We start from the raw sequence: 15118 nt of genomic DNA on the forward strand, positions 1-15118 counted from the left end.
CATCTACAACCAATCAAAGAGACTTGCCAAACACATTTGTCAACTTTTTTAAAGACAAAATCAATAACATTCGTTCAGAACTAGATCGGCATGAACCATTTATAGATACAAATACATTCTGTGGTACCCCTTTAGACAAGTTCCAACCAGTTTCACCTAGTTTCATAAACGAGTTGATAAAAAAAAGCCCCCATTAAATCCTGCGACCTTGATCCCCTACCAGCACAGCTTTTGGCCAGCTCCATCGATACATTATTACCATCCATTACATCAATCATAAATACATCCATACTGACTGGCGAAGTTCCATCGTGCTTTAAAAGTGCCCTCGTCAAACCACTTCTGAAGAAACCATCACTGGACCACAATATATTAAACAATTATCGTCCTGTATCAAATTTACCTTTTTTGTCAAAACTTTTGGAGAAGGTAGTTCTTACGCAATTAACATCTCATCTCAAGAACAACAGTTTGGAACAACCCTTTCAGTCAGCCTACAAACATCAACACAGTACTGAAACGGCGCTTCTTAAAATCGTTAATGACTTGTTATGTAATGCTGATGCTAACAATATCAATGTATTATGCCTTTTAGATCTTTCAGCTGCCTTTGACACCATTGACCATGACATTTTGTTAAGAAGACTAGAAAATACGTTCGGCATAAAAGGAATTGCCCTTAAATGGTTTACATCATATTTACAGGATCGATGGCAGACTGTCGGGGTGAATGGTGTTCAGTCAGAACAAGTTTTACTAAATTTTGGAGTGCCACAAGGCTCTGTTCTTGGCCCTGTCCTTTTTACTGTATATATGCAGTCCCTTTCTAGTGTGATATCCAGATTCAATCTGAGTTATCATTTTTATGCAGATGATACGCAAATATATGATTCAGCACCCCTTAGTAATTTACAGTTCTTAATACAACGAATTACGAGCTGTTTTAATGAGATTAAATCTTGGATGTACCACAATAAGTTAAAATTAAATGATAGTAAAACTGAGATTTTAATGTGTGGAAGGCCGAGTATCCTTAATCAGGCAAATAAATCACCTATTACTCTCGGAAATAGCACAATAGAATTTTCAAATAAAGCAAAAAACCTTGGCGTCATCATTGATAAAGATCTTTCCATGACAAGCCACGTGAATAACACCATACAATCTATGTACATAGAAATGAAAAAATAAGCAAAATTCGTAATTTAATACCGAAGCATATAACATAACTTTTAATTAATTCCCTGGTTTTATCTAAATTGGACTATTGTAACTCCCTTTGGGCGAATTTAGCTAAAGACAAAATTAGCAAACTTCAGGTTGCTCAAAATAACGCAGCCAGGCTCATTGTACGCAATAACAAAAAATACCAGTCAGCAACTCTTCTTCTCCGTGAGTTACATTGGCTTCCTGTTGAAAAAAGAGTTGCCTATAAGATTTGTACTGTTGTCTACAAATCCCTGAGCACGAACAGTCCCTCCTATATTAAAGACCTTCTAAACATATATTTCCCCAATAGAAACTTGAGGTCAAGCAGTAACCAATCAATCCTTGTCAAACCTAAGCCATTGCGTAAAATAGGTGAACAGTCTTTTCAATTTTCGGCCCCCCATTTTTGGAACTCTCTCCCGTCACACGTGAGATGCTCGGATTCGTTGACAACGTTCAAATCTCGCTTAAAGTTTTATCTTTTTACGTCATAATGTTGCAATATTATTTTCATATTTTGTTGTTGTTAAATTGAATTCGTATCACGTTTCCTTCACACTTGTCTCACTGTAATATGTTTTGTTTTATATCACTGTAAAGCGCTTAGAGCCTGTGACAACGGGGTAAAGCGCTATATAAATGCCATTTATTATTATTATTATTATATGTGTGTGTGTGTGTGTGTGTGTGTGTATGTGTGGGGCGATGTGGCCGAGTGGTTAAGGCATTGCACTGTGACCCGGAAGGTTCCGGGTTCGAGCAACGCTTCAGGCACTTTCGTTTTTTCCTTGAGCAAGATTATTAACTCCCAATTTGCTCACTTGAACAATATCAGACATTTTGTTTGATGAGTTATCTATATTCCTTCGTAGAATGCCAAGGCGACGATATCTTATGATATCGTGGCGCAAAAGGCATAATTTATATTATATATATATATATATATATATATATATATATATATATATATATACATATATATATATATATATATATATATATATATATATATATACTTGCGATCAAAAGAAAGTATACACATTTAAAATCGTCGTTACTTTTTTATCCGTTGACGTAGGATAATGATGGTCCACTGAGTTGTTTACCATTAGCCTTTCTATGTACCGATAGTCGATGTTTTTGTTTCTGACTTGAAATTCGCTCACCACGTCGCGCACGTGCTAAAATGACCTTTTCCCACCTTACTCTGGACAGGAAGTGTGTAGATATTTTTTTGCCATCCGTGTCTTCTTATTGAAACATTTTCAAGACAGGAAAACACAATGCAAAATACCATCCATTAATCTAAGCGATGTCACGATTTAGTTTAGAATAACATACACGTGCCATTGGTCATCTTCAAGTTGGACAGTCTGTGACCAATGTCGCAAGAATGCTTAATATCACAATATTACACCCCTCCAAGTAAGATTATTAGATATTTTATAACCAAATGGTATGATATAGATAGTTCGAAGATGACGTCACTCAGGCCTTTGTTATTGTTTTTGCCATCCGCGTTTGTGAGTTGTTCTCACTAAACTGTATTAACCAGACTATAAAAAGTTCATGATTACACAGAGTTTGTGTGTTGGTCCGTTATACTTCCGGATGGCAATGTTGTGAACTCCTTGGCCAAGCGCATTCTATCTATAATGAAGATAAAGATAAAGGGAGTAAATCTGAGTCATGAATGAACATAACACATTTTGTTTGTTTTGTGTTGTTCATTCACGAGTCAGATTTACTCCCTTTATCTTTATCTCCATTTTTAGGCTCCTCTATTTATTAGGTATGGTATTAACTTCTATTCACCATAATGTGTATCTTTCTCCTTCTGCTTGAATGACAATTTAACCCAAAACTAAAACCGTTGGATTTGTATTCATGCGCACCAAAAGATTATTTCTAATTACTAATCAGCTGTCTTTTACACATTAATTCACACCAATAAAATGTGCGAAGATATTCTGCAATATTTGAATATAATTTTTATTTCAACGCGTTCAAAGCATTATTCAACAATTACGTATTTACTAAGAAATGGTAGGGTTTTCCAATGAGAGGGATGGAATAATACTGACTTGTCCATTTGTGACCCATCGTCTCAAAACGGTATTAAGTCGGAAGGAACCATATGCCTAAAACCCGAATTAAATGTTAAACTGGTCAAAAAAATAAATCAACACAAGTCTGATATTTCTGGCTATAGATAGTATGCGCTTGGCTAAGAAGCTCATAACATGCCATCCGGAATTATAACGGACCAACACACAAAACTGTGTGTATCCATGAACGTTTATAGTCGGGATAATACAGTTCAGTGATCATTATTCACAAACGTGGATGGCAAAATATAACAACAAAGGCTTGAGTGACGTCATCTTCGAACTATCTATAAATTCAATTTTCAACATCTTAACCAACCCGACTTAATATCGTTTTGAGACAAAGGGTCACATTTACATAATCAAACAATACTACAATACGACATAGACATCCAATATTTCTTTAATTATATCAGTTCAAAGAAGGAACGAAGTTGACTTCACTCAGCTCTTTGTTATTATTTTTAGACAGCCTGTTAGTGATCAGTTCCTAGTCAATTCTATCAATCAGACTATACAACTAATAAGGTTACAGACAGATTTTGTGTCGTTGTGTGCTTAATCTTGATGGTGGATGCTGTGAGCATTTTACCTAAACGCATATCATCGATATACAGACTATGCTTTGTTCGTACGGTCCAATGGTTGATAACTGATTATCTAATATCAGGGAGCTTCGAGCTTCCTTATCAGGGAGCTTCGAGCTTCCTTTTACTGCATCACTATTTCCATTTATCTCAGTCGACTTACCGCGGCTACGTGGCCCAGTGGTATGACACTCGCTTTTGGATCGGAAGGTCCTTTGGTTCGAGGCTCGCTCGGCGCATATTTAAGTCCTTGGAAAAGGCTCTTTACTCACATTCAATCACCGTACTCAGGTGTAAAATGAGTACCCGGCCGTTAACAGCGTTGTCTCTTTTGAAATAATTGTAATATCGCCTAACAGGCGTCATGTCATGTCCTGAATGTTAAGTGTTGTTGTTGGCCTCTTGCAAAGCGCATTGAGCACTTTAGTGGTTATTGCTCTATACAAAAGCTCGAGTTAACAATTGATTTTAATTATTTATGTTCTTTTAGATTGAATAACTGGGTTACAATTTTTTTAATTTTTTTAATTTTTATTTTTTTTTTACTTTTTAACCAACACCCCCCCCCAAAAAAAAAGAAAGACAAACAAACAAACAAACAAACAAACAAACAAACAGACAAACTCTAGGACGGCCGGACAATCTAGTGTAAGAAGTCGAAGGTTGAGTTCGAAAATTCGTTCCCGTTTCGATTATTTGTTGGGATTCGCAAACTCAAGAGTAGCGGCGAGCGACGGACGGACCGGTACTCCAACTCGCGCACGTCGAAAAGAAAGTAGACAACTTTTGACTATTAATTTGAGATGATTAAGGAAACGAGATCGTAATTGACTAGTTCAATAAAAATAAGAATAATAATATATAATATTACAATTCGTCTACAAGGTATAGGATCAGTGACCGTCTGGCCAGGCGATTAGCAAAACGGTTTTCACCAGTTGAAGACCGTACGCTGGGGGAAAAACCAAACAAAAAATACCTATTTACAAATTCGGTTAGAAAACTCGTCCTTCAATTATCGATCGATCGATTAAAATGACCTTCACCTTGATAAAAAAACTCTCAAACCTGGGACCTCGGGAGGAGGTCTTTCTTAAAGTCACAGGTTTGAGGTTGTTTTGGGGGGTTTTTTTTGCCAATATGAGGATTATTTAAATCGAGATTTGAATGATGAGAATTTCTGGCCAAATTTTTAAATACGTGTTTTTCTTCCAGAGTATGACGACAGTAACTTGATGGTGGGTTTTCAGTTTTCAGCTCGCGTCTGTTTCCGATTATTTTCATTTTGTTACTTTGGTTACCGCAGACGAGAGAGACATTCATTATGCTGGAAAGATGTTGCAACGTGTCGTAAATTAGATCTTTTAAGAGTAGTAGTACGAGTTGATACGTGATAGGTAAATGGAAAGAACTTCTTCTCGAGTTCATTTCAATTTCAGAGCTTGTTTTACTGGATAGACATAAAAACCCCAAGTCAGCTCCGTATTAAAAGTGCGGCTATGTGGTCTAGTGGTATGACGCTCGCTTTCGGATCGGAAGGTCCTGGATTCAAGCCTCGCGCTCGGCGCATAGTTGAGGTCTTGGAAAAGGCTCTTTACTCACATTCTCTCACCGTACTCAGGTGTAAAATGAGTACCTAGCCGTTAACAGCGTGGTCTTTGTCCGAAAAATTGTAATATCGCCTAACAGGCGTCATGTCCCGTCCTACATGTTAAATGTTGCTGTTGACCAGGGACCCCTTGTAAAGCGCTTTGAGCACATTTAGTGGATATTGCGCTATATAAAGCTCAATTTAAAAAGAATAATTAATAAATCAATTTTACTACAAACGTTAAAACTATTAAATTAAGAAATTAAATATCAGGCACCGATGCAAGATGAACATCTGAACAAGTGTGTATGAAAGGTGTCAGACAAAGCAAGAAAGAAAAATATAAGAGAAAAAAACTATCCCTAAAAACAGTCTACCACGACTGGGGATCGAACCTCAGACATTATAGGTCTTGTGGTATGACACTTGCTTTCGGATCGTAAAGGTTACGTGTTACTGTTGGTAGTCAGCTAGCATATATTCAAGACAGCTATCTACAACGTCAGCTATTCAGCTAGCATGTATTCAAGACAGCTATCTACAACTTCAGCTAGTCGGCATGTATTGAAGACAGCCATCTCCCAAATAAATTAATGTTGTGGAATAAATTCGACAACAACAAAAGTCAGTCTCACTGGCAAATGGTTTTCAATTAATCAATTAATCTGTCGTTTTAGAATAAAAAAGCAGGTTAATGAAATAATGTTGAACACGAGATAGCAGTTTAGATGTAGGCGTGTAGATCAGAGACCGGAAGGTCACAGATCACAGAGAAAACAGGCGAGTGGTTTTGTTTTAGTCTGAATATCGCAAGGCACTACCGAGTGTGTTTATTGGTCAAAGATAATAGAGTTCAACAGTCCCTCATAATGAGGTATGGTAACCGGTCCTAAACTATCGGAACAATGGCAGACGCCATTATCTCCATCACCGACATTATGAAATACTTCGACGACGAGCATAAAAGTGTATCCACAGAAGAAAAACATTATAAATCTTATCATGTTTTGACTTTTATACATTCTGATCGATCACATAACATGTGAAAAAGTTCTAGCCAGCATGAAGAATTAAAAAGTACCTATTTACTTTGTTTAGAAACAAGATGATGGTTGCTGGGCGGACGTGACATCAGACTATTGAATCCTATTGATGGTTCGAGCATTATTACGCATTAACCAGAATATTCCTTGCCATTTAGTCCGTTCCTTGCCCTTAACTCTGTACTTCCAGACATGTGGTATACGTTCCTTAATTCCATAGCTACCTTTAGTACATGCCAAACTGACAAATAGGCCAGTCTCACAGCTAGTGAGTATTTATCTCAATATTTTGACACATTGATAAAGGAAAATGTGTATCGCAACACTTCACCACATGTTGCATTTATCGTTTTTAATCGAGAGTTTAAAGTGTGGGAGATGCTCAGAATCCGTGCTCTGTGTCCTTCGTGTAATTGCCAAGTAATAAGGTTCAACAGTCGTGGCGTCATTTCCCTCGTAATGACGCATAGCAACTTAGTAACTGGTTCTAAACTATCGGAAAATGGCGGACGCCCTTATGAAATACTTCTCCGACGAACATAAAAGTGTATACAGAGGAAAAAACCATTATAAATCTGATCATATTTTGACTTTTATACATTCTGATCACATGACATGCGAAAAAGTTCTAGTCAGCATGAAGAATAAAAAGTACCGATTTTCTTTGTTCAGGACCAAGCTGCACGCTGCTGGGCGGACGTGATGTTATCAGACTATTGAATCCGATTAGTGGCGATGGGTCTTCGGGTTACAGTCATCAATTGATATAATAATAATAATAATAATAATAATAATAATAATAATAATAATAATAATAATAATAATAATAATAATAATGCTGAATACTTATATAGCGCTTTAACTCCGAGACATCAGACTCTTAGCGCAAAATATCAGGGGCAAAATTTACTTTGTTCTGAATTTTCAGTCAAAAATAAAACCACCGAAATGTTTATTTGACTCGATTTTGTTGACGTAATTGTCCAAATTGTTTTTAAACAATTCTTGAGATTTTATATAGCGCAATATCCACTAAACTTGCTCAAAGAGTTTTACAAGGGGTCCCTGACCAATAGCAACTCGTAATATGTAGAACGAGACATGACACCTGTTAGGCAATATTTCAATTTTTTCTAACGGCCAGGTAATCATTTTACGCCTGAGTACGGTGAGAAAATGTTTGTAAAGAGCATTTTCCAAGGATTCAACTATGCGCCGAGCAAGGCTCGAACCCAGGACCTTCCGATCCGAAAGCGAGTGTCATACCACTTGACCACATAATGAGTGTATGCACTGGGTGTTGATCGATAATGACTCTTACTCCAGTGTCTCTTCACTAATTGGGGGAGAGACCTTCCGTAAGCTCCTCTAGGTAGTATCACTTTCAATTAGTATTTCCATCGTGGATCTTTTGTCTGGCTTTTTAAAAAATTCAATTTGTCAATATATTTTAGTAGCATTTCAAAAACTCAAGAACAAACCTTGATAGATTAGTGAAAGTTTAAAATTTCATAAATCATATGACCATTGTTCTGGGTCTCCGCCGCCATTTTGTTGTTGAAGTTTTGAAAGGTAGTTCAAAGCAGTCTTAGGTTGTAATTTTTTCTAATAGGGTTAGCTCGAGATCGGAGGAATTTTTTTCTAACAATTAGTTATAAGGCGTAGCAAAGGTCCTAGGGTTTTCGTTTTTCGTATAAAGGTTAGTTAAAGGTAATAGGCTTTATTTTTTCTGACGGTTAGTTGAAGCATTACTTGAGTTGTTTCCCTAAGCTCGAGGAGCTTACGGAAGGCCCTCTTTCTTATATGAAAGATAATTGTAAGAAAGGCATCCATGTCAATAGCTTGCCAAGCATAGCAACACGAGGTCATGGTGGAACCATCAATTGGGAGTATCGTATTGTATCGTATCGTATCGAATCGTATCGAATCGTATCGTATCGTATCGTATCGTATTGTCTAAAATCCTTTAAATGCTCTGTGTAACTTTCGCATAGATACAATTTATCAAAATTAGATAAACAGCATTCAATGTTAATTGACAATATCGAGTATAATATAATTATATCTAATCCATAAATAAGTGTCATATTCATCAATATTAGTATTATAATATTTGCATTCATTTCGGCATGTCCAGCTTGTACATTCGAGAGTTTCAAATAACTGATATACAAAATACAATAATATTAATATTTAAGATCCAATGTCATGTTACATTATTTGTCAACATCAAACGGAGGCCTTCCGAAAGCGCCTATATCCCCAGTATTTTTGTTTGGGAGGGGGGAAACTTGTTTTAATAATGTTCTATTAGAGGGTTTGGGAGGGGGGAGACTTTTTTTTAAAATTCCCCTCCCCCTCCCAAAACCCCTACTAGAATATTATTTTTTAAAAAGAATACTGGGGATGGAGGAGCTTTCGGAAGGCCTCTCAAATCAAATATTATGTTGATAAAATCTTTATCAATGGCATTCTTAAAGTTATTAATTGAATTAGAATTTGTTGTCTCGAACTTTAGCTTCTTCCAATTTATCACAGTATTTGGAATTAGGGTATTTTTCCTTTTAAACGAATTACATCTTTCAACAAATATATATAAACGTATCATTAGATGCTTACATGTAATGTCAGTTCTTGATGTTTTTCTGTTATTTCTATTTTGTTTAGAATCTGGACAAAACATGCATTCGATGCTTTTTGATCACAAACCCATTTTGCAATAACAGGAAATGCGTCATTCAAAGTTAAAACAATAATACAAACTAGTAGTCTTTGTATTTTGATGACGTCATTATATGAATTCCATAAGCGAAATTGTAATGTAAATGTTGCTGCTCGAAGCTCGAAGAAATAAATAACAATGTGAAATTGAATGTAACCTTCAAGTTGATGAACGAAAACAGATTAAGTGGACGTTTCGGGTTTAAGTTTTATCAACAAAACAGGATGAATGAAACACTGCAAACGAATCAAAACTGTTTCATTCAATATGCTTCAAAATCCCACAGACAAGAACACAAAACTACAGAAATTCTTTCTTCATTTGAACTAAGGAGTGGAATAGGCTGGATGAACTGGTCATCATGGCACCACACCTAAACGATTTCAAGGCCCGACTGACATAGGCCCGCGCCCAATGAGGAAACCGCTGAAATAAAACTAGACCATTGGTTTCTTCAGCGCCTACCACACAGATACAGAACAATCCCAAAAAACCAGCCTCCCTCGACCGAGGCCCAAACCTCAGACCTCTTGATATGAATTTCCAAAGCGAAATTGGGCAGCGTGTCTCATAGAAAGTGCTCTACCTTTTTAACCAAGCAAGAGAACTGAACAAGTTTGTATGAAAAGTGCCAAACAAGCAAGAAAGAAAAATACAAGAATAAAAAACATCCTTAAATATCAGTCGACCTCGACTGGGGATCGAACCCCAGACCTTCTGATTATCGGCAATCAGGAGGTCTGAGGTTCGATCCCAAGTCGAGGTAGGCTGATTGTTATGGAATATTTTTTTAATCTTGTATTTTTTCTTTCTTGCTTTCTCTGGCACTTTTCATACAAACTTGTTCAGATCTATATCTTACACAGGTGCCTGCTCCTAAATTTCTTAATTTGATATCTGCTCTTTTAACCTGAACGTATTAACATGAACTATTGCGTTCACCGGTAACCTTCAATCAACATATACAAAATTACTCGACTCCGACACTTTCGTAGATCAAGCTATGTTAGGAACGCCCAATAATCAAATAGATGCCCACAATCGCGAATCATCGGCTATAGTGATGGGGTGGTGATTATTGCAACTGTTGCTGCTTGAAGCTCGAAGAATACATCGGCTATTCTGCAGTACTCTGTAAAAAGCCCATATTTTAAAATTTGGCCAGACAATTCGTCCTTCAGATATCGATCGATTTAGATGACCCTCGTCTTTGCAACAAAAAAAAACTCTCAAACCTGGGACATCGCGAAGTCCCAGGTTTAAGAGTTTGCATTGGGCTCTCAAGCTGTCCAGAAATAAGGTTCGTCGTTCGTACATTGCTCTCTCAAGCTGTCCAGATAAAGTCTCGTTAATCGGACATTGCTCTCTCAAGCTGTCCAGATAACGTGTCGTTAATCGTACATTGCTCTCTTTACCAGATTAAATGTTGTCCTCTGGAAAGACACGTATTTAAAAATTTGACCAGAAAACTCGTCCTTCAAAAAATCAATCAATTTAAATGACTCTCATCTTAGCAAAAACTTTCAAACCTGAGACCTCTCGGATTAACAGTCTTGTCAGTTTTAGACTAGATAAGGGTCATTTAAATCGATCGATTTCTGAAGGACGAGTTTTCTGGCCAAATTTTTCAAAACGCAATTTTCGAAAGTATGACAGTATACTGGTTAAGCTGTCTAGACAAAAAACGCTCGCAACTCCAAACACACAAAAGCTGATCCCTTTGGCTATTAATTCATTCACGTTAGTAACAGGTCAATAAACTTTAGAAATATTTAACCCTTTGATGGTGAGACTACTTTTCGATCAAATATGAATGGTCGAGTCCAACTGTATGTTGGGATAACGGCTATGAAATTAACAACGTCGATTTGGAATTATTTTGTCTACCAGTGGAGAACACACTCTATTATGTGAGACGAAATACTGTGGTCTGTGGAATCTTGAAAACCTGAAGTTACGGACTTAAAAGGAAGAAGAAGAAGAAGAAGAAGAAGAAGAAGAAGAAGAAGAAGAAGAAGAAGAAGAAGAAGAAATAAACATTATAACTACCAGGCACTGATCTATTATTATTATTGTACTATTGTATTGAGGAAATTAACATAGATCGAGACGAATCTTTTGAGCCATCAACGATAAAATCGCTCAGGTATTAAAATCTGTAACTGAATCCGACAATATGGTGGCCAGATGTTGATTCCTAAGGTCATGGTCATATTAAGGATCGATCATTGTGCTCCAAGGGATATTCTAAATAATCTTTCCAATCAACAGTTGGTAGAATCACCTTTAATTAAGAATATGTTTGCAAGTTCTTCGTTCACCAATCTGTAGAAAATAGTTTTATCATTTTTAGATTTGTCATTATTTCTGAACTCGTTGGCAATATTTTTAACACGGTTTGGACAACATAGTTTTGACCTTCAAACCTGTTTTTAAAAGAATAGATTGACGCTGTGTGTATCCTGGATATAAGACGAGGCTTTTCTTTTGAAGAAAAGGAAAAAAGCAATTTATTGCATGATCACAACTTTAACAATAACAATAATCTTGGCTTAAATGGGAATTTATTATCTTCAATAATTGTGTCACGCAAAAAGACTCAAGTTGAATATCTCATCAATGTATAAATCTATTTTCGCGCTAAACAAGATTTTTTTTTAAACTTGCATTTTACAGTTTTGTTTTTTTTTAAGGATGAGATTTATGAAAATGTAGTGGTCTTTTTTAGATTAAAGGATCAAATTTCACTTTCCTCAATTAAAACATTTATTTTAAATCAAATTTGATTGTTTGAGCTAAAAATCAAATTCATTTGACCAACGTGCACATAGCAGTAGGTCTGACAGCTGGACGCAAACTTTGGACTCGATAAACTATTGAGAATTCCCATGACTACAATGAGCTTCTCGGTGAATACTGACTATTGGCCTTTCGCTTCCTAATCATCCGATCTGGACGCCTCGGTGCCTCTCTAATCGCCTGTGTCATTATTTTCTACAGTTCACGGCCCTTTGCTGTGGATATTAAAGCTATGAGATCTTACTCTGATTTTAGTTCATGGTTATTTTGGAGGCGTTTTATGTCGATGCTTAGGACATTGTGAATTATTATCTTTTTAATTGAGCTTTTATATAGCGCAATATCCACTAAACGTGCTCAATGCGCTTTACAGGGGATCCCTGGCCAACAGCAAAACGTAACATGTAGAACGAGACATGACGCCTGTTAGGCGATATTACAATTTTTTTACGACAGTGACAACGCTGTTAACGGCCAGGTACTCATTTTACGCCTGAGTATGGTGAGAGAATGTTAGTAAAGAGTTTTTTCCAAGAACTCAACTATCCGCCGAGCGAGGCTCGAACCCAGGACCTTCCGATCCGAAAACTAGTGTCATACCACAAGACCACATAGCCGCATGATTGACGTGGGTAATCAACCTATATTATTTTTGTGTCTAGATGGGAAAGAAAACAATGATTCATGGCTTTATTTGCTTGTATATAGATAGTTCGAAGATGACGTCACTCAGGTCTTTGTTATTGTTTTTTGCCATCCGCGTTTATGAGTAATGCTCACTGAACTGTATTAATCCGACTATAAACGTTCATGGATACACAAAGTTTTGTGTGTTGATCCGTTATACTTCCGGATGGCAATGTTATGAGCTTCTTAGCCAAGAGTTTCCATGAACGTATATAGATAGTTCGAAGATGACGTCACTCAGGTCTTTGTTATTGTTTTTTGCCATCCGCATTTATGAGTAATGCTCACTGAACTGTATTAACCTGACTATAAACGTTCATGGATACACCCAGTTTGTGTGTTGGTTAGTTATACTTCCGGATGGCAATGTTATGAGCTTCTTAGCCAAGCGCATACCATCTATAGTCAGGTTCGATCCACAGTCGAGGTCGACTGATTTTTTGCGATGCTCTTTTTTTTCTTGTATTTTTCTTTCTTGCTTTGTCTGACATTTTTCATACACACTTGTTCAGTTAGTTCTTTTTCTTACACCTGTGCCTGCTCCTTAATTTCTCAATCTGATATTAACTGAAAATCGGACACCGTGACTTATGGGTTAATAAACTCACCCAATGCTTAGTGGTCGTCATTCTATTTATCATAATATAATGTTATTATACATACAATATGTAATCCTTTTTACACGCTATTATTTCAACAATGCCTTTGATTCCCATTTACACGAATATCTGTCAAAGCAGTTTTTAGTATCAACGTCGGATTAATGGTAAATCATGGATTTTCCTTTCAGAAACAGTCAAGAAGAGTGATGAAGCCTCCTTTGTTTTCATAAATTTACGGGCATAGAAGCATTTGAGAAGAAGACAAGTTAATAGATCCTAGAAGTAGAAACCTTAAATCTGATTGGATCAGTCAGGTTGTTTGTGACTTGCCTGTCTTTCAGGTTGAACAAAACAAATCCAAATGTTGATCTGTACGTTCATCTAAAAAATAATAATTGAGCTTTATATAGTGCAATATCCACTAAATGTGCTCAAAGCCCTTTACAAGGGGTCTCTGGTCAACAGCAACATTTAACATGTAGGATGGGACGTGCCGCCTGTTAGGCGATATTACAATTTTTCGGACAAAGACAACGTTGTTAACGGCCAGGTTATACCTGAGTATGGTGAGAGAAAGTGAGTAAAGAGCCTTTTCCAAGGACTCAACTATGTGCCGAGCGAAAGGGAGTGTCATACCACAAGACCACATAACCGCATATCTATTATTGAACTTACATAAAAACACTTTTAAATATTGTGTTTGACATCAATCAGGCGAAACTAGAATAGAATTTATACGTCATTGTAGTCCATGTTGAGGTTGTATTGTTGTGACGCTTACGTCATCGTTGACGTCAAACGCAATGTCGATTTCTCTGGAATACATTCGTCAACACGCTCTCCTTACCAACTATAGGAAAATCGTCACATTCGTTACGATACAACCAACATTTTTCTTTCGTACATCATAAAATTTAAAGGAAAGCTAACAGTGTGTTGTAGAACATGTTTTGCTAAATAAATTATGTATCGCAATGATTTTACAGCTATTGTGTTGGGGTGATAAAAAAAATATATTTTTGTGTTAATTGGGTGTGAAGTTTTGGGGAAAATCCTGAAAATGGCTGGTAAGGAGAGGGTTAACCAGTGAATGGCGTACTTTGGACAGACGCGTGTTTAAACATTTTCCCTGAAAACTCCTTCCTTCCTCAAATATTGATCGATTTAAATTATCCTCATCTACAACTCTCAAACCTGCGACTTAGCGAAGTCTTGTTTAAGTCTCAGATTTGAGAGTTTTTGACAAGATGATCGATCTATATTTAAAGGACGAGTTTTCTGGCTAAATTTGTAAATACGTGTTTTTCCCAGAGTGCGACATTGTGTGATGAAATATGACAAAAAGAGCTCTATATTATGTGCGGCTATGTTGTCTCGTGGTAAGACACTCGCTTTCGGATCGGAAGGTCCTGGGTTCGAGCCCCGCTTGTCGCATAGTTGAGTCCTTGGAAAAAGATCTTTACTCACATTCTCTCACCGTACTCAGGTGTAAAACGAGTACCTGGTCGTTAACAACGCTGTCTCTGTGTACACATTCTGATCACAAGACATATGAAAAGTTCTAGCCAGCATGAAGAATAAAAAGTACAGATTTCCTTTGTTTAGAACCACGATGGCCGCCGTTGCTGGGCAACGTGACATCAGACTATCGAATCAAATTGTGGTCTGACAAGATTGGTTCGAGAACAAAGAATCGTTTAGTTTGTGGAGATTGTTTACGTTATTGAATTGTGTTCATTAAGGTAAGTAAATTGTCAACAAGTAAAAGGC

General features: G+C 36.8%; 1 protein-coding gene across 1 annotated transcript in view; it reads right to left on the minus strand.

Moving 5' to 3' along the window:
- The window catches only part of LOC144972104 (uncharacterized), a 29943-nt gene extending 20671 nt beyond the window's left edge, over positions 1-9272 (minus strand). Inside the window, exon 1 of the mRNA XM_078913193.1 lies at positions 9158-9272. The gene's annotated coding sequence lies outside the window, so the exon portion shown is untranslated. The remainder of the gene's footprint in view (positions 1-9157) is intronic.
- Between the last annotated feature and the right edge of the window lie 5846 nt (positions 9273-15118).

This window comes from Berghia stephanieae, chromosome 4 (assembly GCF_034508935.2).
Source record: "Berghia stephanieae isolate SIO BIC M18660-M18661 chromosome 4, UCSD_Bste_1.3, whole genome shotgun sequence".
Classification (NCBI taxonomy): domain Eukaryota; kingdom Metazoa; phylum Mollusca; class Gastropoda; order Nudibranchia; family Aeolidiidae; genus Berghia; species Berghia stephanieae.